The following is a 25,984-nucleotide window of genomic DNA, read 5'->3' on the forward strand; positions in this document are numbered from 1 at the left end:
TGAATCGTATTCCTATGATAGTTATATGTGAACCAAACGTGCAACAACCTCCTAAACTATCAGGGTATGAATCTTTCGTTTCTTCAACGTGCGAGGAACGCAGCAAGGTGGTTGTTTACATTCGCACAGATTTTACATATGTGCATCATGCAGTTCAACCGCATGATGACAATCAATATGTCTGCTTACGTGTTAAAAAGGAAAAAGTATCATTCACATTCATTGGTGTCTACATATCACCATCCGGACGATTTGAACAAGACCGACTACGAGACATACTGACAACAACTACGGGCCCGTGGGTTATAACTGGAGACTTCAACGCACATCACTTAATCTGGGGTAGTTCGACGATCAACGCTAAACGAAGAAACCACGTGTCATTCGCTTCGAAGCATGACCTATGTTTCTTAAATGATGGCAGTCCTACACACCTTCGGGGCCTTGCGTTCAGCAGTTGCCTCGATTTGACTCTGGTATCCAGAAACTTCCGGTCGCAAGTGCACTGGTTTTCAGACATCGAAACGCATGGGAGTGACCACATTCCAACTTATATGCGAATAAGGGGTCTTACTAACTCCTTTCCTAAGACCACAATACGAAGAATTGATTGGTCCAAATTTCAGCGACTCATGGAAAATACATGCCGTGAGGCCCCTGACGAGAACTTGGAAGATGTCATCAAAGAGGCAATGAGGGAAGCTTCCTGTCTCCTCCCGTTAACCGGCAAGCGTTCAGATTTCGACGTTGAACTGGAAAAACTGGGCACGCTTCGCCGAAGGGCGGAAAGAAGATACAGGCGGACGAAAGAAATATGCGACTTGAGGCTGGCACGACGCATACAGAAAAAAGTCCAACGACGTTTAGACAAACTTGAACAGGAAACGCTGGAAATCATTCTGCGAATCATTAGATCTCCGAAAGCCGTTGTCACGCATCTGGAGCACTATTCGTGGCCGGCGCTCGACTCCCCAACAAAGACATCCTTTCATGGCTTTAGCCCTACATTCAGGCCACACCCAACTTTAAGTGGCAAATCAGTTTTGTACGCGAATCGCTGGTGTGTCCGCCTTGTCCGCTGGCATCATTAGGAGTGTTATCCCTGAACGCTGCATCTACGAAATGGACAATCTTTTCACTATAGAAGAACTTGACGCCTCTTTGGCGGCTTCCCGACGATCATCTTCACCAGGACCCGATGGCATCACCTACGCGGCTGTAGCCAACCTTCAACAGGAGGCAAGGGGACAGTTGTTAAGCTATTACAACCACTCATGGCTGGCGGGCAATGTTCCCCAGGATTAGAAGATAAGTCGACTTGTGCCACTACTCAAAGCAGGAAAGTCACCATTCGATTTGACATCATTTCGCCCTGTTGCCCTCGAAAGTTGCGTAGGAAAAGTCATAGAAAGGATGATACTCACACGCCTAGATTGGTACCTCGAGCGCTACAACGTATACGCAAACTACATGACGGGTTTTCGGCGAGGTAGGTCATCTCTTGACAACGTGATTGATCTCACAATATTTATCCAGCAACAGAAGAGCCTCAAGCGCATACTACTGGCACTCTTCCTCGACGTCAAAGGGGCTTATGATAACGTAACACATAAAGCCATCCTAGACTCGTTGGAAGCTGTTGGAATTGGTGGTCGGATGTTCTAATGGATCCAGGAATATTTGACGAGAAGGTACTTTTTTGTACAAACCTCAGATGGACCTACCACCAGTTACTATACCTCCCGTGGCGTCCCTCAGGGCACCGTATTAAGTCCCACTTTATTTAAGCTCGTGATGGTAAGACTTCGTGAAATTTTGCCAAGTACTATCCTCATATCCATATATGCTGACGATATTTGTCTATGGACTTCGGCTGTAGCTCGTCTACAAGTACGTGCAAGAGTCCAGCAGGCTGCCACCCTGACATGCTCATATCTCCACAAGCAAGGTCTTTCCGTCTCAATGGAGAAATGTGCATTGGTTGCGTTTACTCGCAGAGCCATGACACAATACCCCGTTACCATCAATGGACAAAATATTCCATACCAGAAGAACCATCGCTTCCTGGGTGATTATTGACAGGAACCTTTTGTGGAGTGCCCACTGCAATTACCTGAAGAGAAGGCTAACTTCCATCGTCCATATAATGCGGTTCCTCTGCGGAAAATCTTGAGGCACATCGATAAGGTCAATGATGCAGCTATACAGGGCACTGTTTCTGGAAGTTTTGCGCTACAGCTTGCCGTTACTGGCAAGTACGTGCAAGGCAAACATCCGCACTCTCGGAAATCTGCAAGGACAAGCACTACGTGTGTGCTTAGGATTGCCGCGATGCACCTCAACCTACGGGGCAATTGTGATCGCAAGAGAGCATCCAATTCGAACATACATCGCCACTGACAATTTGAGAGCCCACATACGACACCTCTGCCGAGTTCCTGGCCACCATGTTGCAGCGTTGCCACTTCAAAGACCACACGTGATGTTTTCAAAGATTAATTCTGCCCATAGAGAATGCCTTCCTTTTGGCTTCACTCCAGCAAAAAGACCAGCGTCACCCCCGTGGTGCCTACAACAACCACAGGTGTGCCTCACTAATCCGGGAATAACGAACAAGAGCTATCATTCAACAGTGGTCCTACGACAGGTGACATTGTCGCTACTTAACAAAAACACGGCCAGAGGACCCACATTTACACCGATGGATCGGTCTCGGCTGACAGCTCCACAGGTGCTGTTGTCATCCCGGCGTACCAGGTCACTGTAAAGCTCAAACTGTCGCATAGGACAACATCCACAGCAGCGGAGCTTGCCGCCTAACGTGCTGCTATACTTTATATCACGGAAGCCCGACCTCAAAAATGGGCTGTGTTCTGCGACTCCAAGGCATCCCTTCAGAGCTTGCAATCAGCTTTACGACATAGGGAGCATAAACAACTAGTGAATGAAATAAGAGAACTGATTCACGACGTTTTATCGAAAGGACATGACTTGGTGTTCCAGTGGTTACCGGGACATTGTGGTATTGTCGGTAATGACCTTGCTGATAATGCTGCCCGATCCGCCCACGCGGACGCCCAGACAACCCCAATTCCATTGTCAGAACCGACGCCACAAGGGGCCTTCACTCGTTCGCTTACACCATGTCGAAAACTTGGCTGAGTGACCCCAGTGTCAGGAACCGCCGCCTACACAAATTGGACCCATCGAGAAAGCTTCACGTTCTAACGGACCTTTCCCGCCAGGATGCAACTTTACTGTGCCGCCTGTGGTTAGGAGTAGCTTTTACAAAGGCGTACTCCTTTCGCATAGGAATGGCGGATAGCTCCCGATGTGAATCGTGCGACACTGACGAGACAATAGAACATCTACTGTGTTCATGCGAACGTTTTGCGAGCGAACGCAACTTGCTACGCGAAACGTTAGAAACATTAGACAGTAGACCTTTTTCCGAAGAGAACATTGATTGATTGATTCATTTGTGGGGTTTAACGTCCCAAAACCACCATTTGGTTATGAGAGATGCCGTAGTGGAGGGCTGCGGAAATTTTGACCTTCTGGGGTTCTTTAACTTTCCGAAGAGAAGATACTTGGCTCATGGCTCTACGCGTCGCTCGCCAGCAAAGCGACGCGGGCATTGCTAAGTTTTCTAAAGACGACCGGACTACGCGACCGCTTATAAGCGTGCAATGGACAAGGTCACATATACACACACGTTGCCCTTCACTTCCTTCTCTCTTCTCCTTTAATCTCCTCACCCCTTCCCCCAGTGTAGCATAGCAAACCGGACGTGGGTCTGGTTGACCTCCCTGCCTTTAATTTCTTCCCTTCCTCCTCCTCCTCCTTGCAGAAAGAAGAATCATATCTATTCTGGGCTGAGAAAAAAGTTATTGAATTACCGAGAAGCAAAGATAAAATATTCCTGTTCCATCGATTTCCCACAATATGCATCTGCAGCCGATTGAGGGAAGGCACAGAGCAAGAGTGATTGCGATGCAGAAGATCAAAGATGATCTACAATCGATGAACTTCGTAGATGCCGCACAATATGGACGGTCATCGCAGTATGCCATGATCACAATAAATAATAGAGGTCACGTCAACTCTTCATCATCTTTTAATTTAGTTGCACCTTTCTTATTGTTGGCTTACGGGTAACATGATGATTTTTTTACTGACAATCAACGACGCCAACGCCGACGCCAGAATTTCTTCAAACCAAACTTTTTTTTACCGCTGTGACGTTAAAATAACTGTTAAATAGGAGATTCTTTTCTGTGGAAGCAGTTCACACTATTCACGCTTTTTGCAGCTGGAATCCCTGTGATTTTAGGCAATATTCTGCAAGCTTTTACTCAGCTGCTATTCAATAATTGTCGGTTGTGTTTATCGAAGTCCCGCTGCTGACTTTGACACCATGCTTTTGTTGTACAAATACATGCATAATCACCTTCGACAGGGCTGAGTAATCCTTCTCGGGGATTTCAATCTACCTGATATCAACTGGTTAACAATGGCGCACGATTCCGCCCATTGAGATGTTATTTTAGATATTATGTTAGACCTCAACTTACACCAAGCAGTTAATACGCCTACTCGCGATCATGGGTTTGGTGGGAACATACTAGATCTGATTTTCTTGAGCAGTCACTTTCCCTTGGAAGAAATAAAAATAGAAATAACAGATGGAATATCGGACCACAAGATGGTGATGTGTAGTATACCAGTCAACAACAAACGCTCCAAATCAGTGCTTAAATCCTTTCCCGACTTTCACAATGCTGACGATACTACCATTATTGACCACCTTTCACACGAACTATCATCCTTCACCGAAATTTCCTGGCAGGCTTCAACTGATATTGAAATATTATGGCATACGTTCAAAGATATTGTCTCACATTGCATTCAAAAGTTCGTACCCTTAAAAGCAAAAAAGATAAAGAAACATAACCCATGGATCACGCGTGACATCATTCATGCAAAACGAAACGTGAAGCGACTAAGAAAATCAATTAAGAAAGAGTTTACTACGTCAACAAAAAACAACCTTGACGATGCCACCATTAGGCTGACAGTAACTTCACCATTAGCCACCATTAGGCTGAAAGTAAGGCCGCAAGAGAAAATTTCTTTAGTCACAAACTGAATATTTTCATAAAAACATCACCTACAAAATTCTGGAACTACCTCAATCCCAAGTCATCCGATGAAAAAACAGCTTCCCCCAGCGAAAGCCTAGCTACTGCGAACGCTCTCAATAATTATTTTCAATCAGTCTTCACACGCGATGATAACAATACACCTCATATGCAGTCATGTGCTAAGAGACATATAGAGCCTATTACAATCACAGAGTCAGGCATCCTAAACCTTTTGCTTAATTTAGATGCCAAAAAAGCTCTGGGTCTGATAATATTCCCAACACATTTCTGAAGAAGCACGCAGAATGGGTCGCAAAGTATTTATGTTTATTTTTTGACAAATCGCTAACAACTGGTAGGCTTCCAAAAGAATGGAAGACCGCTCGAATCACTCCTGTACACAAATCCGTAAACAGGCATGACCCAGCTAATTTCAGGCCTATCTCAATAACATGCGCAGCATCTAAAATACTTCAACACGTTATTCTCAAACAAATAACATCGTTCCTTCACGCTGAGTCTATCCTAACGCCCTTCAAACATGGCTTTCGCCGTGGATTGTCTACGGTGACAACTTTTGGAACTTGTTCACGACCTGTCCCTGGGCATCGATTCCAGAAAACAAATTGACCCTATACTACTAGATTTTTCAAAGACCTTCGACCGAGTGACTCATCAGAAACTAATTTATAAGCTTAAGTTAACGCTAGGTAACAGCCCCATAAAAAATTCGATAACTGATTATTTAAGATATCGTTCACAGTTTGTTGAAATTGACGGCCAGTTGTCTGATACTGCCCAAGTGATATCCGTTGTACCACAGGGTTGTGTCTTGGCTCCGGTTCTTTTTAATATTCATCAACGACCCACCCGCTAATATACATGTCGACATCAGAGTGTTCGCAGATGACTGCATTATCTATAATATAATCAACACGCATGAAGATCATGTAGCCCTTGACCGCGCTTTACAAACAGTAAAGAAATGGTGCTCCGATTGGCAAATGACATTAAATGCAAAAAAATCAACCCTACTCATAATGTCGAGAAAAAGGAATAAATCATTATTCCCGTATAAAATTATTGACACGGAATTAGGCGCCTTTACTGAACATAAATACTTGGGATTAACAATAATTGAGGACCTTAGATGGAGTAGTCATATAAGCCACATAACAGCGACCGCGCTCAAACGACTCTTTTTCATCAGACGCCGCCTCTGTTTAGCCCCCATAGATACCAAACTGTTGACTTATAATACATTTGTCCGACCGATACTAGAGTACGGAAACATAGTATGGTTTCCTTTTACTAAACAACACATCGCTAAACTTGAAGGTGTACAAAGAAAGGCAATACGATTCATTTTTAACAAGTATGGGCCACATGAATCACCTACGGTGTTAATGAAGATTGCTGGTATAGATACTCTACAGCGCCGAGCCAGAATAGCTAGATTGAAATTTATGTACTTAATAGTTCATAACAAAGTAAATATTGATGCCACAAACTCCATAACAAGTTTACAAACACGCCCTACCAGACATAACCATACGCAGATGCTTACTGAATACACCTTCCATACCGACTGTTTCAAAAATTCATTTTTTACATTGACCATAAGAGAATGGAATAACCTTTCCTTACATATCATAGGAAGCACATCACTAACAGTACTCAACTGCACTTGAAAGCGTACCTTGAACCCTGACAGACAGTTTTTTTATATATTGATGTATGAAACCACACCTGTCACAGTTCTTCATCTATTGTCTCTCTTACTTTTTTCTTTTCAAATACCAGAAACCCCACAGTAAGCATTTGTCGCCTCGCTCTAAAGCACCACTGTGTAAAAATGCTTACACCATAGTCTCACAATGCTTTTTCTTTTTCTCTTTTTCTCCTTTTTTTTCTTCTCTTGCCTACGGTTTTTTTATGCGAGCCTGTTTTCTTTATATTATCTTGCCACTAATCGCTCTTGTGTTGCACTTTTTTTATAATTAGTTGGTGTTTCCATTGTATCACAATTTGTGTTTTGTTGTAATCAACTATTGTATATGCCCTCCTGCTATGATCCCTTTGGGATTGGCAGTATTTACAAATAAATAAATGAATAAATAAACTTTCCTTGAACAATATGGGCCAGCCATGTGCATCATGCGCTAGGCTCATACAAGGGTACGTGAGGAATGGTTCAGTGGCTCTGACAGCAATTGTCTCTTTTGACCGGATGGACGTGGAATACCATGTTACTGCGCAACGTAATCTTAATATGAGCAGCACACTTGTTATACTTCCGAACATTTATGCTACCATTGCGGTTTACATTGATGCCATAGACAATAGGAAGGTCGTTTTGCTCATTGAAGTGGCGCCGTTTTGTTGAGAGACGCCAAATGGCATGCAACGGGAGAGGGTGGCTAGCTTTTTTGTGTATTATTTTAATTTGCTTCTTTCACACAGGTTCTGTCAGCCGGGTTAGTCCTCATGAACACATCGCAAAGAACAATGTAATACACAAAACATGGCAAGTAGAAGTGAGGGAAAAGGAAAGGCGCCGATTTTCTACTAATATTTGTCACTGGAAATCACACGTGTATCGATAATGCTCATGAACAGACTGCAGACAGTTGATTACTGAAACAAAAACTTTGCCAGCTGCTACTGGAGCCTGATTTACATAGCGTACTGTTATGCAAGAAAATATATATCTGATGTCAGCGACGATTAGTTGACACATGCTTGCGGCACAATTAGCGTATGTGCTGCTTCCATGAGTTTAAGAGCTGTTTGGCTCTTCCGTGTGTGCTAAATTTAGTGCAACACAAAAACTGTGTAGAACCACACTCTGGGCAGTACAGTAATAGACGTTAATTAGGCGGAGCGTTCAAGGAGTTATGTGCTTCCTTTATTGTAAGAGCTACTATTATTGTCAGCCAACTGCAGTAGAACGTTTCACTTCACCTAAAAGTCCCCAGAGTGGGTATGAGCTATGGATTAGAGGCCTAAAAGCTAACTTGCACGACTTCATCGTCTTCTGTACACTGTTGTCCACACTTACCACTATATTGGTCTTTTTTATATTGCTGCCCACATAGTTAACTGGTAAAAGCTAGACGCTGACAAAAAAAAAGTTTAGAAAATGGTGTTCAGGGTGTTTTTGTCGTCCTCAGGCGTTATCTTTTTGACGATGAGAACTGTCGACCTGACGAGGTTTCTTCCAACTCTTGGTTTCATTGCTGTCCACTGTTACTGCTGTCCGGCATCTCCGTGTATGCAGTTCCTTATGTGTGTTGTTCAGTACTGCTTATTAATAGCAAAGTTTTTCGGCTTGCTGTAATGCATGGTAAATCTCTATATTTAAGGAGCTTCAAGGTTGACGGCTTTTGTTGGTAATGTGAATTGTCTTCCCACTTCAAATCACAGGCTCATGGGGTATGGTTTGCTGAAGTATAAGCGAAGGTTACCCTCTATCAGATGCTCAGATTGTTTTCAGATGTCCACCAAAACAATATTGTAACCGGCGATTCTGAAACGCTTCAACCCTGCTTGCAAGAGTATGTGCAAGGTTTCACTTCTCCACACAACCTTACCCTCCTACCCAACAGTTCCCCGGAGTACTGGGAGGCATCCCTGCTCAGCTGTTCTTACTAGACGGCCGAACCGCCTTTGGTTGAGCGTGCCCGTGCCGCAGCCAGTGGTATTAAATTACCGTAAACGGGTGACATCCTAGTGTTCGTACGGAACGGCAGTAACCGCTTCTCGCCCTCCATTGAGACAAATACGTTGTTGTCGTCATGACAATCGTCATCATCATATGAATTGCATCAAATATTGAGATTTTTGAAGTTAACAAGCATTGGCTCCATCGAAGCCTTGTTTCACGTGAGGCTGGTAATACTTTGTGTATTTCTTGGTCTTGCCCATCGAAAGATTTATTATATACAATGACTTCATCATGCGACTATATTTTAATTCAGAATATGAAGGGCATCTTGAAAATAAACAGTGTTTCAAAAGGATAAATTATGGTCTTCGAGGATTTTAGGAATGATGCTTTATTTCGCACTTCAGGCAAGCATTCGTTGTTTACTATTTTACGGATATGTATAGTCCAGTCACCCAATGACACTGAAGCCACCTCTGCGTCCTGGGTGTCCACCAGCTGCAAAATAAAACAAATACGTGCATTTTATTTGCATAAATTACATCATCACCTAAATAATAATGAGAAATCGCTCACGCTATTTGGTGCAAGCAAACCCTAAAAGTGGCTTCAACATAATTTTTACTACGAATGATTCTTGAGAAAAAATGAGGCAAAATATAAGCTTACACGCTAATATTTCTTTGGTGGAACGAAATTAAAAACAGCTCCTATTGGAGAGCCTCAAAAATGTAACCATGATCTAAGGCTAATTGTGAACATTGATTTTGGTAGAAAATAAAGTTTAAAATTACTGTGTTTTGTAACTTCGTAATATTTGAAACTGACATACTTAGAATGAATCAACGTAGAATGTGCAGCAGATGAGCCATTATGTGGACAATAAGGTTTGTTTGAAGCTGGAGTGGACTTAGGAAGAAATTCTCTTGCGTATTTCGGCACACTAAGCAAACGAGAAATTGCCTCAAACTATCAACAACACAACTTAGTAGAAGACTGCATACGCGCAGGATGTCTGATTTACCTCGGCTACACAATAGTGTGCATGGATCGCAGTAGCGGCGCATCTCATATATGTCTTGCTGTATGTATATGAAAAGAATGACAAGACGAAGAAAGAAGATAAAGAAGTTGTCTTAAATAGGTAATATAAACGCTGGAATGAGGGAGAAGAAGACAAGAATAGAGCGCGCGGGGCGAGGGAGGAACGTGAGAGCCGGAACGTGGCGTTCGAGAGGCCAAGGGCTGTGGAAGTTCGGACTAAGTCTCGCCCCAGGCTCCCGCCCGAGCACCGACCTCGGTGAGCAGCCCCGGAACCACCATCGACCCTGGTCTGCAGTGTATCCCGCCCGAGCATATGCCTCGGCGAGCAGCGCACGGAGCAACCGCTGATCCTGGGCTGCAGTTTCCCGCCCGAGCACCAACCTCGGCGAGCAGCCCCGGAACCACCGCAGACCCTGGTCTGTAGTGTATTCCGCCCGAGCACCTGCCTCAGCGAGAAACCACTGGAGCTACCGCTGTAGTGGTCCTTCAACATTGTCACCGCCGTTGAGCATCGATATGGCGTGTCATAACGCTTGAGAGGGACTCCCAGTGAAGCGGAGGCCACGCCACAACTGTAAGCGCGAGAACTAGAAAACGCAAACGGTATCGGACGTTGAAACGCGCGTCATTAAGACATTTCCTTTTCTTTGTTTTTCAATGTGTGCGTGTTTTTGTTGTTGTTTTTGCTGTGTTGGGGGCTGGCTGGTCCCGACGAAGCAGAAGAAGACGGCCGACGGAGACGTACGCGACCGGCAGGGACGCCGACCAGCCCGAACACGCGGGTTGGCGCGAAGCGCCGAAGAAAGAAACAACAACCGCACTCCACGGTTACCCAACACGCACTGCTTTTATTTTACAGTCGCCTTGAAATCCTGGATGCCAGAGCGACGCCCCCTGGCATCCTCACATGTCATTCCGAAACCGAAACTGACAACCGAAAACACAACAATCATCCCGTTCTCGAAAGAAGCTCACCTATACACTTTTTATATCTATACATGATCGACACCAACGTATTATACAAGGTATGTACATTAGAACACATGATAATTCAGAGTACGGCACACCGAACTCACAGGCTATGCGTCCTGAAAATGCATTGAAAAAATGTACATTGGAAGTCCTGAAAATGCACTGAAAATTCTATACAACTCAGTACAATATAGATTTGGATGCATTGGACCTTTGCACAGAACAATAATGTTCACGAACAGTAATAAACAAGAGTTCTACGTCAAGTAGACTTCGAACCGACGTGGCTTTTGCCGCTTCCGCTTAGGGCGGGCCCTTTTGGGTGGAGAATCAGGTGTCTCTGCACCTTGGTCACTTGTGCTCTGATGTGACACATCAAGAGCAGAAGAAGATTGTGAAGGCTCTGAACGAGCGTTAAAATTCGCGGTCTCATCAGAGCTCGCAGCATGAGCTTCGGAAGAAATTTGCGGACCGGAGTCCGGTTCAACGGTCTCAGCCGAATTTGAAGGTTTGAAGTGAACTGTGAGACTTGGTGTACTTGAACCAGTGACACCGACTGGTAACTCCTCCCCCCCTTGAAGAAATGCCTGTACATGGAGGCCACATGTAATAGTCTGATGCGTAGTTGAAAGGCGTGGACGGAACGTGATGAGGAAGACTTTTAGGTGTTGAAGGCGAATCCGTATGAAAAATAACAAGGCGTGAAGCATTAAATATGTTACCATCACTTAAGCGAAAAGAAGTGGGGCTAACCTGGCCCAAGACTTTGTAAGGACCCCGATACTTGGGGCGCTTGCCTGGCACACGAACCTTGACAAGATTGCCAGTGTGAACTTTGGACTGCTTAGCACCTCGACGGGTACGGATTTGATCAGGAGAACCCTGGTACGGATTTGATCAGGAGAAGACACCTCTATGTTACGAGGCAAAAAGACTATGTCGAGAGCAACTCGCAGTTGCCTACCGTGGAGAAGTTGAGCAGGAGACACTCCAGTGGTGCCTTGTGGTGTGAACCTGTACGAAGCTAAACATTCAGTCAAGACTTGCTTGAGGGGAGGGTGCTCTAATTGGGCGATCTGGATATGTTCTTTCAGAACGCGATTAAAGCACTCGATTTGCCCATTTGATTGGGGATAGAAAACTGACGACCTCAAGTGCTGAATTCCTCGTTTTGAAAGAAAAGCCTCGAAATGTTGGGACTGAAACTTTGGACCATTGTCCGTAACTATGGCATCAGGAAAACCTTCCCGGCTAAAAATTGGTGACAGAAACTCAATGATGACCTCAGAAGTAACCGTATGTGTGAAACAAAGCTCTGGCCATTTGGAATGGTAGTCGATGAGAGAAACAATGAACCGGGCATTTTGCGGAACATTATGCAAAGGTCCGATGATGTCCATGCCGAGTTTCTGCCAAGGCCGATCAAGCCACTGGACTGAATGCAGCGGAGAAAATGCAGGTTTGGCAGACTTGTCAGCTGCCTGACATATATGGCAGTTCTAAACTGCATGCTCGACATGCTTGTCTAAGGCTGGCCACCAGTACCTGTCTCGAAGATTCTGTTTGGTGCGGAAAATGCCTGGATGGGCCTCATGGGCAAGCTGTATTAGTTTGCTACGAAAAGAAGCAGGGGGAATCACGCGTTCATCGCGGAAAAGCAAGTCCTCGAAACAAGAAAGTTCCTGTCGGACTTCGAAGTAGGGCAACAATTCAGAAGCAAGAGCACATTTCGAAGGCCATCTTTCACGTAAATATTTGAGAACTTGAGACAAAGTGCAATCTGCAGCTGTAGCTGCCTGAAGCTCAGCTTTAGTAATGCAGGAAGTAACTAATGAAACAACTTCATCATCCCGCTCTTAAGGAACCGGTATCTGAAAAGGAAGGCGCGACAGTGCATCACCAACCGCGTTATTAGAACCTTTACAATATTGAACACTGAAATTATAATACATAAGTTTGGCACACCAACGGGAAACGCGAATGGAGCGGCGGCCTTCGGATTCTGCAGGAAGAAGAGCAACTAGTGCTTGGTGATCTGTCGTAATGTGAAGTGACGGCCCCACAAGTAAACATGCCATTTCTCATAGGCAAAAAGACACGCGAGAGCTTCACGCTCTCCTACTGAATCTCTGAGTTCAGCAGGGGTCAACGTACGAGATGCAAAAGCGATAGTGATCAGCTGATCACCTCTGAGTTGTTCAAACACTGCTCCCAGTCCCATATCGGACGCATCCGTCGTGATGACGATGGGAAGGTTCTCATTGAAAATAATAACAGCTGGCTTTGAAGCCAGTATTGACTTAACTCGAATGAAGCTCTGCTCAGCTTCAGCTGACCAGTTAAAAGGCTGGGCTTGACGAAGTAGATTATGCAGTGGTTCAACAACATCAGCATCGTGAGGAACAACAAACTTGGCATAATAACCAACAAGACCTAAAGAAGATTGCAAGGTTTTGGCATCAGTAGGCTGTGGGGCATGGACAATGGCCTGAACTTTAGATTCAACAGGTGTCAAGCCGCGGGAACTTACATTGTGTCCTAGAAATTGTAACTCATTCACAGAAAAAATGCACTTGTTATTAAGTTTCATACCACATTCACTGATGCGGTTGAGAACAGTATGCAAGTTAGCATCGTGCTCTTCGCGAGTACGTCCCCACACCAAAATGTCATCCAAGTAACAAAGGGCGCCATTACAACCCTTAAGAATAATTGACGTCATTTTCTCAAACACTGCAGGGGCAGATGCAAGCCCGAAACACACGCGGGGAAACCGAAACAAGCCTTCGTGCGATACAAATGTGGTTAAGTCTCTACTGCACTCAGAAAGTTCAACTTGGTGATAAGCGGACGCGAGGTCCAGCTTGGACAAACATACCGCTCCGGAGAGCTGATGAAGAAGTTGTTCAATGTGAGGAAGTGGAAGAGCGTCTACGACGATGGACAAAGCCTTGATGGCGTCACGTCCCAAAAGCGAGCTGCCATTGCTGTTACATAAAAAGTAATGGAAGCAGTGCGACTGCGATAGGAGACCTGAGCTGTAAAATGACCTAATATATCAATCGATTCCTTGGAATATGTTGGTAGAACGACGTGTGAAGGCAAAAGCCGAATGTTGAAAAAATGACTATGAAAGTCAGCGGCACTGATTAAAGAGACTGAGGCACCAGTGTCCACGAGAAATGACAAGGGAACATGACCCACTGAAGCTTCGATGCTGGGCTCGGACGTTGTGTGGAGGCCATCCACATTTAAAACAGTTACCGTATTGGTCTGTGCAGTGCTCGAAGGAGCGGACGAAGAAACTGGTTCAGGAAGGTTTGCTGGACGAGAAATGCATACGGATTGAAAATGTCCGATTTTTCCGCGTGCGAGACAAGTGCGGTTTCTCGCGGGACACTGCGCAAAATTGGCTAAATGCCGAGCCGATCCGCAACGAAAGCAATGCGCTGTTGCGCTTGGAGGAAAAAATTGCGAACGCGAGTTAGGAGCTCGGTGCTGTTCCTGAAAACCAGAATTAGGCGGAATGGGGTCGCCATATTGCCGGCTTCCTCGCCCCCGCGACGCAGAGAGGCCGCCATGTTGACCGCCAGAGAAGGACTGTGCAGACGGGCGTCCATGTTGGCCGCCGCGCCAAGACGAAGATGAAGGGCCGCCATGTTGACGCGTCCCATGAAACAAAGAGCCGCCGCCTTGGCCCGACGCAGCAGAAAGTTGCTGCAGTGAATGCGGAGCGAATTGCTCCAACTGGGAGCGAATAAGCTCGTCCTCTCGCGCAATCGAGAGGGCTTCGGATAATGAAATCGAGGAGCCTTTCTGAAGCATGCGGCAGCGGACGTTTTGCGAGGCTACCCCGGTGAAAAGCTAATGGCGGATCATATCGTCCTCGAGCGCGCCGAAGCCGCACGACGCGGCGAGCGTTCGAAGAGAAGTAATGAACTCGGCGACTGGCTCGCCAGGCAATTGTCGCCTTTCTTGGAATTTTACGCGTGCGAGATTATCGCACGAGACATCTTTAAAATGCTCATCGAACAGAGCAACAGCATTCTTGAAGGTATCACCCGACGCTGGCGTCGGTGACGTGTTGGTGGCTTCCAAAGTATAGAACAGCTTTAACCCGGCAGGGCCCAACGCGTTGAGCAGCAGGGCCTTGCGACGCTCGGGCTTGCTGGCGTCCTCCCCGGCCGCGTCTGCGTAGACCTGAAACACCAATTTTCAGTCCGCCCACGGAAGTCGCGGGTCTCCGGGCGAATGAAGAAATAGGGGAGGTGGAATAGGAGACGCCATGTCAAACAAGAAGAATGGAGAGGTGCAGACGAGAAGAAAATGACGCCAGTACAATGATTGAAGAAGACGACAAAGGCGGCGTAGCTGAACGAAGAAGGAATGGAGCGACGCAGCACGCAGTAGCCACCTTGCTAGGAACAAAGAGCGTCTACCGCACTCCACGGTTACCCAACACACACTGCTTTTATTTTACAGTCGCCTTGAATTCCTAGATGCCGGAGCGGCGGCCCCTGGCATCCTCACATGTCATTTCAAAACCGTAACTGACAACCCAAAACACAACAGTTTTGTTTTGTGATTTTTATGGTAAATAGGTGGGAGTTTCGTTTGGAACCTTCAGCCTCTATGGTTCATTTCGCAACGCCCGACGAGCGAACCAGGCATTAGCATATACGCGTGACAATGGCGAGCCTGCCAGGATCCATCTAACTTTGTCACACGCCTAGGTCGGTCGGGAGCCGTGAAATGAATCTGGAACGCTTGATGGCAGCCGGTAGTGCTGCGGGATTATCGGCTGAGGATATAATGACGCTCTATTAAGAGGGACAGAAAAGATTACGTGAAGAGCGTGCAGAGGCACGAGAGGCCGCAAAAGAAGATGAAGAGCGAGCGAAAGCCACTGAAGAGAAAGCGAAAGCCGCAGACGAGCGAACTTATAAAAACTTAATGCTGGAAAAGGAGCTCACTGAAAAAAAAATTGCAGTTGCGCGCAAGCACTAAAGTGGAAGTACCAGATGGGCCAGGGATGGTACCCCTGCCACCAAAAGTGAGTCCGCGTAAGTTAATCGCACCTTTTGACGAATGGCGAGATGACCTAGACGCTTATATACAGCGAATCCAGAAAATAGCGATAGGACAAGGCTGCCAGTGGAGTGATTGGGCGACTGGATTTAGCATGTGTCTTGCGGGAAAGGCATTGGCTGTTTTTAGCGCGATGCCAGCAGTGGATGCGCTAGATTACGACAATGCCAAAGGGGCTCTGCTCCAGTGCTTCAGATTAACTGCTGACTGTTTCCGAGACAAATTCCAGAGCTCGAAACCACAGGAAAATGAGACAGGACAGCAGTTCGCTGCTCAAATCTCCAATTACTTCGATCGGTGGTTGTAGATGGCTACCATAGTGAGATCATTCGAGGATCTTGGAGATAGCATGATTGCGGAACAATTCCTGGCATCGTGTCACAAAAGAGTGGCAATATTCCTGAAGGAGCGGAACTTGAAGACTTGTGAAAGGTTTAGAGACTGAGCATAGAGCAGCAAATTGTGCCGCGGGTTGCAGTCACAGTTCGTCGTCGAAATGCGACCGGTGCGGAAAGCGTGGGCACACAACAGAAACCTGTCGGGATCGGTCAGGAAATAAAACGGCTTGCATGGTTGCAGATGAAAGCTCTGCTGATGCTGACAGGGAAAAGCAACGTTACCAGGAGGACAAGGATAAGACAAGTGCTGTTACGACATCTGTCAAAGCGGGAGAAGCCGAAGATGCTATGCCAGTGGTCGTGGGGATGTAGCGCGGACGTAAAGTGTCGGTACTTCGAGACACGGGCTCCAACATTGTACTTGTAAAAGAATCCATGGTGCGAGAAACGGATATCACGGGTACAGAAAAGCCGGTTCGGTTGGCTGATGGAACAGTACGGCGGATGCCAGTTGCTACGGTACTGATTTTGTCCCCTTATTACTGTGGTTGGATTGAAGTCCGATGTGTCAAAGACACTCTTTATGACGTAATTCTCGGCAATATTCCAGGGGTCAGAGAAGTTGACGATCCGGATCCCCTCTGGAGATTGCCTACTGCAACGCGCGCTGAAGGTACGGAGTTGCAATCTCATAAGGTTATGGATGAACGTGACGAGAGATGTGTCGATCAGCATACCAAGGAAGATTTAGCCTATGCCGTGGAGAGAGCTACGAGAAACAAGAGTGAAAATAAAAAGGAGGGCATCAAAGAGAACATCTCAGCGGCAGCCATGGACATAACTGCAGCGAAAATGGGGCGTATGCAGGAAGCGGACAGTTCGCTGTGACGGTGTTTTGAGATTCAGGGCAAATGGATCTATTTTAAGAGTAGTCGAGTCATGCATAAGTTTGAGAAGCTTTCAGGGCTGCTGTACAGAATAGTGAAGACTCATGAGGGAGGGGAAAAGAGACAGTTAGCAATACCGGTGAGTTTACGAATGGCTGTTATAGACTTGGCACTTGACACTATTATGGCTGGCCATCAGGGAGTAAGAAAGACAACTAGCAGTGTTGCGGAAGAGTTTTTTTGGCTGTGCATGCAAAGCGACATTAAAAGGTTTGTGCAATGTTGTGACACATGTCAGAGAATCACACCAAAAGGTTTGGTCTCGAAGGTACCTTTGAGGACTATGCCTATTATTGAGCAACCTTTTCAAAAAGTCGTAGTGGACATTGTAGGACCTATAAAACCAGTATCCCACAGAGGAAATAAGTACATACTCACAATGGTGAATGTGGCTACTCGGTACCCGGATGCGGTTACCCTACAAACAAAGAATACGGTAAGAATAGCGGAGGCCTTGGTGGAATTGTTTAGGAGGTATGGGGTTCCCAGAGAGATACTAACGGATAGAGGAACCTGTTTCACCTCGGAATTGATGAGGGAGATTTGTAGACTGCTATCTATGCGACACCTCTTGACGACACCATAACACCCTATGTGTAACGGCTTGGTTGAAAGCTTCAATGGCAACCTCAAGAATATGTTGCGCAAGGTGTGTCAGAAAAAACCCAAGGAATGGGATTGATACCTACCGGCACTCTTGCTTGCATATTGGGAAGTGCCGCAGGCTAGCACCGACTTTTCGCCGTTCGAGTTGATTTATGGAAGAGTGATTAAACGACCACTAATGGTTTTGAGGGAAGTCTGGTCGAACACTGAATTGAAAGAAGAGCAAAAGTCCTCGTATGTGTATTTAATAAAACTTCGGGACAAGCTTGAAGAAACTTGTCGCATCGCACGGGAGAGCCTCGCCGAGGCCCCGGCATCATACAAGAAGTACTATGATAGAAGAAGCCAAAAAAGGGTCTTGCAGGTTGGGGACAAAGCATTGGTGCTCCTACCAAGTGAAAACAACAAGCTCACAATGAGTTGGAAGGGACCTTTTGAGGTGAAGAAGAAAGTGACTGATGTCGACTATGAGCTTGAAATTGGAGAAAGGCGAGAGGTACTGCATGTCAACATGCTGAAAATATACGAGGACAGGCAACCCAACAAAGCAGTGGACGTCGCAGGCATGGTTGTTACAGAGACAATGTTGGCGCAGGTTTTATGAGTAGAATGATGAAGTAGAAAACTTTGTGCGGACACATACCTAGTATTGTTGTTTCATTGCTGATGTAGAATGACAGTGAAGTGTGACTGTGACTCACGAAGTTGGATGTGCACGTTAGTGTAAGCAAGTTTAGTGGTGCAACAGTGAATGAAATCGTGCCATGCAGGGACGTGATGTGCCGTGAGGTGAAGTGTTGTGCAGTGAAGGGAAGTGCCAAGACGTGCCTTGAAGTGAAGTGCTGTGTCATGCAGGGAAGTGTTGTGCGGTACAGTGAAGTGTATGGTGCTAGGGGAGACGACAGTTTTCGTGGAGCGAAAACTAAAAAAATTGGGGGCCATTGTCAAGAATGACAAGATGAAGAAAAGAAGGAGAGAAAGAAGTTGTCTTGAATAGGTAATTTAAACGCTAGATTGAGGGAGAAGACGAGAAAAGTGCACGCAGGGTGAGGGAGCGTGAGAGCCGGGACGTGGCGTTCGAGGGGCCAAGGGCTGCGGAAGTTCGGACTGGGTCTCGCCCCAGGCTCCCGTCCGAGCACCGGCCTCGGCAAGCAGCACCGGAACCACCTCCAACTTTGGTCTGCAGTGTATCCCGCCCGAGCACCTGCCTCGGCGAGCAGCGCAAAGAGCAAGCGCTGTCCCTGGACGGCAATGGTTCTCGCCCGAGCACCTGACTCGGCGAGCAGAGCACGGAGCAACCGCTAATCCTGGGCTGCAGTTTCCCGCCCAAGCACTGACCTGGGCGAGCAGCCCCGGAACCACCGCCGACCCTGGTTTGAAGCGTATTCCGCCCGAGCACCTGCCTCGGCGAGAAATCACTGGAGCTACCACTGTAGTGGTTCTTCAACATTGTCGCCGCCATTGAGCATCGATATGGCGTGTCATTACGCTTGAGAGGGACTCCCAGTGGACCGGAGGCCACGCGACAACTGTAGAAGCGAGAACTACAAAAGGCAAACGGTATCGGACGTTGAAACGCGCGTCATTAAGACATTTCATTTTCTTTGTTTTTCAATGCGTGCGTGTTTTTGTTGTTGTTTTGTTTTGTGATTTTTTTGGTAATGAAGTGGGAGTTTTGTTTGGTACCATCAGCCTCTATGGTTCCTTTCGCAACGCCCAACCAGTGAACCAGATATCAGCATATACACGTGACAGTATACGAAGCATTTCTTTGCATACTGAATGCACCTCTATTGTCTATTCACGTATCAACCTATGTAGCCACTTACACCTGTATGCTCTGGCGGTGACCTCTTAACTTGGCGTGTACAAATATTAGTATGGGACGCTGAGAGAGTTTGACAAATATGAAGTGCTGGCCAAAACAAACCTGAAAATTGTACCAGTGGCACGTAGCCGTGGGTCGGTATGTGCCACTCGTACGCAGGACGTGCGTCTGGTGATTGACACTTATTATCTGCCCTGAAACGGCGGGAACACGCACGGCTAATTCTAACGCGTGAGCGCTAACAAAACGCTTACATCGGCAGCGTTCGCACGATGAGTGTAAAAAATAAGTGTCAAGGTCCCAGCAGGAATCCAACACCAGCATTCTGAGGGAAGATCATACAGTATACCACAGTGCCACGTCGGGTGTCAAAACTTCTTTTTAAGCACGCCCTAAATTTCGTGAAACTCCAATGTGGCTGCAGTGCTGGGGCTGTCTGATTTCATAAACTTCACAAATGTACGCTAAAATAGAGCCGTAACGTCGGGTTAGGTCAATCGTGGTTAGTTGCCATTCACTGAAATTAATTTATGTGAGGTTCCCTGCCACACCAATTTTAATTCTAGGTGATTTTAACTTTCCTGATATTTCGTGGAACAACTCCCATTCATCGCCTGGCTCTGGCTCCTCTGAAAGCGCCTGCTTTCTTAACACATGCGCGCAATTCAATTTAACGCAGCTGGTTATGTGCCCAACTCGCATTACACATTCAAGTGCTTCAACTCTAGACTTAGTTCTGACTTCTCACCCCGATCTCGTGCAATCGCTTTTTGTTTTGCCAGGCCTCAGTGATCACGAAGCAATCGTTTTCAACCTCCCCTGCGCATCGCCCCGTAAACAAAAAAGTAAAAAGCGATTCAGGGACTACAGTAGAGCTGATTATGGAACCATTAATACCGAACTTTAACATTTCACCTCCGTTTTTCTAGAAGACACCAACCAAAGATCTGTCAACGATAACTGGATGCTGTTTAAAAATAAAGTTGCCGAACTCGTTAACAAGTACATACCACTACGCAAAATCGCATGTAACAGTCAATCACCATGGTTCACGCCAACATTGAAACGCCTGTCCAATAAAAAGAAGCGCGTTTACCGCCAAGCCAAGCGTTCTAATTTATCTGAAAGATGGGAGGTTTACAAAAAGGTAGCCGATGAATACGGGCGTGCTTTATCCGCGGAAAAGTAGTCCTTTCTTCAGCAAACGCAACCGTTAGATCTGCAAAACAATCCCCACAAATTTTGGCAGGTCGTTAATGGGGGCGATAGGAAACAGATTGAACTTACCACTGACACGGACGAAGTAATTTTCAGTGAGAACGTTTGTATCACCCTTAACCATGCATTTTCTTCATTCTTTACGAACACTACTCCTGCCGTCCTTCCAGGTGTTCAAGCTCGCGATTTCATTGTGATGAATTCTGTACACGTTGACCGGGCCGGCATACGCAAGTTGATCCAAAATTTAAAAATTTCGTCGTCACCAGGCGTCGCTGGCATTTCTTCTAAATTTTTGAAAAACACTGACGTTCATTCCTCAATTATTCTGTCGAGACTTTTTGATCAGTCATTAGAAGAAGGTCAGAGCCACCTGACCCACCTTCCAGTCCTCCCAGAGGACTGGAAGGTGGGGAAGGTGGCTCTCTTGTTTAAATCAGGAAACGCTCATAGTCCCGGGAACTATCGCCCCATTTCACTAACTAGTGTACCATGCAAACTTCTCGAACATGTAATTTACACCCACGTCGTGAGTTATCTTGAAAGTAACGCCTTTTTTAGCATTCACCAACACGGGTTTAGGAAATATTATTCATGTGAGACACAGCTTCTGGCCTTCACTAACGATTTATTCTCTGCCGCTGATCGTTCATCTACTGTTGATTGTGTCTTCATAGATTTTTCAAAAGCCTTTGATACCGTCTGCCACAAGTTACTTCTTCTGAAACTAAACGCGCTAAATATTGATGCTAACGTCTTAAAGTAGATTGAATGTTTCTTATCTAACCGCACCCAGTTTGTAACTGCTAACGACCATTGTTCCCCGACTAGCCCTGTAACGTCCGGCGTTCCGCAAGGTTCAGTTCTTGGTCCCCTACTATTTCTTATCTACATCTACGACTTACCTAAAGACATCTCATCATCCATCATACTATTTGTCGATGACTGTGTAATTTACCGTGAAATCCGGACTAACGCAGATAATCTTGCCCTTCAAACAGACCTGGATCACATCTCATCATGGTGCGACGCATGGTTAATGAAGCTAAACGTTACTAAATGCAAGGCTATGCGAATTTCCCGTTGTATTTCTCATAATGTACCGTGCGACTACACACTTAACCACAGCAATCTTGATCTGGTTTCGTCCTACAAGTACCTAGGAGTATATATTTCTAACAATCTCTCTTGGAACACGCATGTCGATTATATTACAAACAATGCGAATCGCACGTTAGGTTATCTGCGCAGAAACTTTTCTTTGGCTCCGACTAGCCTTAAACTTCTGCTTTATCAAACATTAGTCCGATCCAAACTCGAGTACGCGTGATCAGTCTGGGATCCACATACCAATTACCTCGCTGACAGCATCGAGGCGGTTCAAAATCGCTCGGCACGTTTTGTCATGTCAAACTACCGTCGCACGTCCAGTGTTACCTCGATGAAAGCCAATCTTCACTTACCCACTCTCTCACTGCGGCGTAAAATATCTCGCCTTTGCCTGTTCCATAAGATCTTTCATTGTATTCCGTCTTTTAGCAACACTCTTTTCCAGCCCCCATCGTACGTTTCCTCACGCAATGATCATCAGTTTAAAGAAGGCGTTCCTAGCGCCCGCACGAATTTATATTTTGAATCATTCATCCCGAAAACTGCAAATGAGTGGAACCACCTTCCCGCCCCTATCGCTGCTATCACTGACCTCACTTTGTTTAAAAACGCCCTCTCTAACCATTTCGCGTAAATTCGCCACTTAAGTCACGCTGTGTTTTCTCTTGTTAGTTTTTTGTGTGGGCGTGTCATTCAAAGGCGCAACCATGTTGAACATTGTTGTTACAACCACCCTGCCTCTTCTTCACATCACGCAGTCTTTCTTTTCTTTTATGGTTTTCAGATCGCCATTGTGTGCATATAATTTTGATTTGCTGTATTTCCTGATTTTCTGTACGATGTATACCCGCTCCTCTCTGTAATGCTTCGGCCTTGAGAGTAAATAAATGAAAATGAAATGAAATGTTCCGGTGTCAAAGCCTACCATTCTCGCGACCACCATAGCTTCATATCAGCTTATCACCTCTGCTGCTTAATACTGATGTTCTTGTGGGCATCGTCGTTTAAGAGCGAATACCTGGTTGTAATACCTTCTGCAACTGTTCAACTTATGATTGTGTGCGCAACATTTGTACATATTTATAGAGGCATTTTATAACATGTTTCTCAATTAAAGAATAGCTACACGGTCACCTTCCCTGCGCATGCTCCACGCGATATCGACTCCCGAAGGGCGTGGTATCTGCACAATTTTTTTCTTTATTTCTACTCGGAGTTGTTTTTGCTGAAATATTATATCTTCGCCGGAGCTCTGCTCTAATCCAAGCTCATAATATGCTAGCGGAGAACTGTATAAACAAACAGTAGCGTCGCTCCGAATGAATATCACATATATTCAAAAAGTGACCAAGAAAACAGGGTTTCAAACATTGTCGACAGGTGGAACAGGCACGGAGTAGCTGTAAAGTGTCTATTCATTTCACTTTCCAGGAGAAAAATAAAGTGTAAAGTAGTGCTTGTTTTGCGGTGACCCAATGGTAACAGCCGATTTTATTTACTTGATCATTGAAAGGCTTTTATTTGATCATTTTTGTAACACAAACTTTGACAGCATTCCTCGTGCTTCCGCGACGATTGTCTAGGCGCAATAAGTAATCGTACCAATTAGCTGCATTTTTCAAATATTCAGCGACCTTGATATATTACTCTCACTGTAATAATCGGAAATCTGGCAGTCAATTTCCTACTCAGATCACACCATTTGGCGTCACTCTTTTCACAATAAGGGTACACTGTCTTTAAAACACTAGTACGAAATGTGGGAAATGTGGAATACTTTTTTTCTCCTGCACTCGCCTATTTATATACTGCTGATACTCGTATTATTTGAAAACGTTCGTTTGAAGATGCAGATATTGATGCAAAGTGCAAGCACGGTGGCCAAAGCCATTATACATGAAATCACAAATAACGAAATAACAAACATACACCCCTACCTTGTATCATGGCCTTTGGTCCCCTGAATATTAATCGTTTACCACGCATACCGAAAAATGGTGGTCTCATTTGTACAACAATAGGACGTGGCGTTTGAGGAACTGCGTAGGCGCATGGCAGGCAGTCATTCTGCAGCATTGATAAAAGAAAAACAGATATTCCCAGAGAGATCACTATATGTAAGCCTAAACTCATCGCCATGGTTATTAAACTGCAAGGGTTTAACATTCTGCATAGTTTCAGGTGCACTTATATCCACACTCAGAAAAAACACAAGACTGATAAGCTCGTTTTGATCGTTTTTATCATATAATTGTACCACGGCGCTCAAGAGCGATTGCTGTTCATGTCATGCCAGTATGGGTGACTCGAAATCTTCTCACTCCTGCGTCTTTTTAGCACATTCTTCACGTGCCTATTCTGGTCGCACATGCTTTCTTTCGCAATTTCAAAAGACCTACAGGTTACCCATCGCTCATTTCAGTACGCGAAGTACTTGTCAAAACAGTATGTTATAACAAGACAGGGCATGGCTAATTCAAATTTATAATTCATTATAAATTATCATAACTCCTATGGTATGTCATTTCAGTTGTTGTCAGCGTGTAAGAAAATAATTTATTCTATACATATGCTATCTCAACTCTCTGCCACATTCGATGATGAAAAAGTGCTTTTGTGTATTACCCGAAGTGTTCTTGCTTTCATTCGTTGTTTCCCCGTTTTTCATTGAGAACTGGTTCAATATAGATGATAACATGCATATATACGTGATTTTTTAACAAATAATTAAAACAGGAAGTTTCAGAACCACGTAAGCAAATACGCTTCGGAAACCGCCAACTGCCTTTTGCTGTGAGCTGATACGACAATGTCGATGGCGACAAGAAGCAGGCTTTGGCGTCCTGCATGTCTGAAACGCACCCTAAGGCAGTTGCTGAGTTTTTTTAGAGGCGAAGCTTCTCAGGGTGTGGGTCATTTCTTCAGCTGTAGTAGTCTGCATGTACCCAAATCTAGTTTATGAATTCTTTCTTGGATGGCGTTGTGTGTACACGACATCGTAAATATCACGAGATGGCGTTAATGGATATAGTTTATATTTGACGGACGGACAGACAAACGGGCGGACACATGCATGAATGGACAGATGGACGATGAACAGACAGACGGATGGAGATACAGACATACGTACAGACGCACAGACAGACAAACAGATGGACAGATACACAGGCGGACGGACAGATGGATGCACGGACAGACATGCAGGCAGATGGATGGTCGGACGTATGGCTCGTCTCACTCATCCTAATTCACTCCGTGGATATGGTGTGATTTTATTTCATAGACGATGTTTATGCGAACCCCATTCCCATTCTCTAGGTGCGTTTGCAGACTAAGGGAGAGTACCTGAAACGTTTTGTTAGCATTATTACTCGGTATTCGTTTAAAGCATTTATTACATATACTTGCACACACTGCAAGCTCAGCGTTTAGTGAAGAACCCCGAAACCTGTTTTCTGAATATTTTATGGTTCATAGAAGTATTTTAAACTTTCATTTGAAACGCAAATAATCACAAAGGAGAGCTAGCTCAGCGCGCGCCCCTCTACTGTTCAAAAGGAATATTTTTCCTGCAAGTTCCAACGCCCATATGAGACCATAGCAGCCCAACTCAAGGAGAGTCAGAAATGTAAACGCGGTTGTTTTAGGATCCTGGTCGCCAAGCGTCTTAAGCTCTAGGCATGTCCCTTAGCGTGTAAGCGATGCTTTGTGACAACTTTGGTGGAGCACAGGCAAAGCAACGTGGGTGAAGCTTATGCACATGTTTCACTGCACCAAGTATTCCATCGGTGTTCGCCAGGTGCTTCGTTTTTTTATTCACCAGCGCATTCCGCGTCATCACCTCGCCACAACGATGTGATGTGAGCAAAGTTACACCATCTGGCATGTGCGCCTGCTTTACATTATCATTTGTGCGCAAGCAGCACAAAGTGTATCAAAACATGGTGACCTTTATAGAAAGGATACGCTGGGTCTCTGAAGTACCTTTCGAATAGACCGTAATGTTCGTGAAACACCAATTG

At 45.4% G+C, this 25,984-nt stretch overlaps 1 long non-coding RNA gene across 1 annotated transcript; it reads right to left on the minus strand.

Annotated features, from left to right (window-relative positions):
- Window positions 1–9,184: 9,184 nt before the first annotated feature.
- Window positions 9,185–24,151, minus strand: LOC142764793 (uncharacterized). Its single transcript, XR_012883889.1, has 2 exons — window positions 23,900–24,151; window positions 9,185–9,309 (listed from the first exon to the last, which is right to left on the minus strand). It is a non-coding gene; the product is annotated as an uncharacterized LOC142764793 (long non-coding RNA).
- Window positions 24,152–25,984: the final 1,833 nt, after the last annotated feature.

Source organism: Rhipicephalus microplus, chromosome 6 (assembly GCF_043290135.1).
Source record: "Rhipicephalus microplus isolate Deutch F79 chromosome 6, USDA_Rmic, whole genome shotgun sequence".
Taxonomy (NCBI): Eukaryota; Metazoa; Arthropoda; class Arachnida; order Ixodida; family Ixodidae; genus Rhipicephalus; species Rhipicephalus microplus.